This window comes from Austrofundulus limnaeus, unplaced genomic scaffold (assembly GCF_001266775.1).
Source record: "Austrofundulus limnaeus strain Quisiro unplaced genomic scaffold, Austrofundulus_limnaeus-1.0 Scaffold149, whole genome shotgun sequence".
Taxonomy (NCBI): Eukaryota; Metazoa; Chordata; class Actinopteri; order Cyprinodontiformes; family Rivulidae; genus Austrofundulus; species Austrofundulus limnaeus.
Genome location: NW_013952551.1, coordinates 74,918 through 77,442, shown reverse-complemented (window position 1 = coordinate 77,442; position 2,525 = coordinate 74,918). Strand labels below are relative to the sequence as shown.

General features: G+C 38.0%; 1 protein-coding gene across 1 annotated transcript in view; it reads right to left on the bottom strand.

Moving 5' to 3' along the window:
- The window catches only part of LOC106523251 (voltage-dependent calcium channel gamma-4 subunit), a 17,724-nt gene that overhangs the window by 13,934 nt on the left and 1,265 nt on the right, over positions 1–2,525 (bottom strand). The window lies entirely within an intron of this gene.

The window sequence follows — 2,525 nt, the reverse complement described above, 5'->3', positions numbered from 1 at the left end:
TTACATGAATTTGTAGCATTTAAATTTACTTAACAAACATTAGTGCAAATTGTTAGGAGGATTTTTTTCAAGTAAATCTTACTAGTTGTTTTTTTCAGTGTAGTGTGAATGATTCGATACAGATACACGTATTATTGCACTCCTAATACATGTAACTCAGACTCCAGAAGTTTCACAACATGTGTTTTTGTGATGTAGAGATGCTCCATTTAACTTCAAAATCTATCCACAACAGGTAAGATGCTCTTTGCTCCAAACCTTTCCACACAACTCTGCTCTAAAAGATTAGAACGGTCTTGTTAATGTTTGCTTGGAGGACTTCATATGTTTGATTTCAGCATGTTCAAAAAACAGGAGCGTGTTCTCTAAGTGGAAGTTCTTGTTCTATTTCAGCTTGACTTGCTGCAAAGCAATTCACGATTTCTTTTCTTTCCTTTGCTGTTTCTTTAAAGAGTTCCTTTTCTGCCAGTTGCTCCTCTTTAGTGAACCTTTGGCTTCTTCTTGTATGATTGAGACATAGACACGTGCCTCATTCCTCCTGTAAAATCAGCAGCATCTCCTGAGGCTCAGCCATTATTTATGCTGCTCATTTTACTCAGTACAACTGGTTCTGCTCCATATTACCCTCAGGCAGGGAAATCCCCAAAGACTAACAAATTAACCACAGAGACATTTTACACAGATGGTAGGAAGTAAAAGGATGATTTCAAAGTGAATTTCAATCAAAACATGTGTCTCAATTTTCAATTTTCTTTAGGAAATACCAGTATTAATCTGAATGAACTAAACTGCTATAAAACATATTGTGAGCCCAAATGAAACATTAGTTTTTTTAGTAAATGAAAGTCAAAAAATAAGATGTAAGAAAAACACCGACTGAGTTTTTTTTCTCACTTTTCTGCTTCATGTGCAACACTCTATCCAAAAGGAGAAGCGAGCGATGTTTAAGAACTCTCCGCGACCCACTTCAAATCTGTTGCAGCCTCTTGTAAAGCGACCGGAGAAGGGATGCGTCTTTTGATTAACTTTACATGAAATCCATAAATAGCTTTGGGATTTTTCACATGAAATTCCAGGATGAGTCATACAATGGCAGAGACTCAGAGCCTGGAGTGGGACTTCTCTAATGACTGTATTCGTCAGAGTACGAGACGAACGTCTGGGCGAGTGCTGCCTCTTCACTTGGACCAGCAGCCACAACACTGTCAGCTGTCGACGCTACGTTAAATCAGACGGAAACACGTGAGATCAACGCTTCGTGGCTGCACTGTTTGTGGACAAGTCTGTCACTCAACTGTATGATCACTGTTTTTACTCAGCTTTAGAATTATGCTACAGTTTGAGTCCATCTTATGTTGAAAAATGTCAAGTTTTCTTTTTTGTTTGTTGCAAGTTTAAACTTCATTTGTGTCAACCTTTCATTTATTATTTGTTAAAAATGCTGCTTATTGAGAAAAAAATAAACTAGAAACATTCGTTCAGCTTTTAATACTGAGAAGGATGCCATATGACCCTCCATCACAGGGCTATTCAGCTATAACCGTGTCTGCTCAGAGGTTGTGAAAATACACATTTATTGTTTATTTATAAGAAATTCCATTAAATAATTAAAACCCTGTAAAATTTAGTTCTTCTTATTTTCCTATTTCCAAATAAAAGTTTAATTATTCACTTTATTCTCTTTAATATTTTGATAAATAGATAAAGGCTGAACGTGTCTTTAGCAGATGTGTGAAGTAGTGAGGGATTGGGGGGCTCAGCTTGGCTTGGAATTAAAAAAGGGGTCTTTGAGGAAAAATAAGTTCAGAATTTAAAGCACTGATTAGACTACAGAATGTTTTATTCTGTAGAAATGCACTGTTGTTGTAAGAATATGCGTTGATTGGTTAATGAGGGTACAGCTTTGGTAGTAAAGAGCTGATTTGGTTTGTTGGAAAAGCACTGTCTTATTACAGTTCACTTTTTATTTTAGTTATTTTTAGTGAAATTTCTAGAAAAAGATAACAGTGTAAACTTTCATGCAATATCTCAAGATATACTCAGTGTTGTGAATGACTCTCAGCTACGTCCACACCTAACTTTAGGGGAATATCTGCAAAAATGACTGAGTCAGAAGGTCACATAGCTGAGGCAGCCATCTTGAATTGGGCTGGCTCCAAACGTCGATCAGCTGTAGATCTACTTCCACTGGTCATCTGCTGAAGAGTTCATTGAAACTCATCCAACAACTCATAAGATATTTTGCTAACAGAGAGAGACAGTGCCCACAGCTGTGGGTTCAGTCACAAGCATCAGCCTTTCTGCAGCAGGGCAGTAACGAACAATTCTCTGACTTGTTTGGTTCATCTCAGCGCCATGAGGACAGAGAAGGCACCAAGGAAACAGAGATGCTGCGCTGTACGCCTCAGCACCTTCATGTATCAACAGATTGACTGCATTGATTTGGTTTGAATCCAATCAGGCAGCAAGTGTGTGTGTGTGTGTGTGTGTGTGTGTGTGTGTGTGTGTGTGTGTGTGTGTGTGTG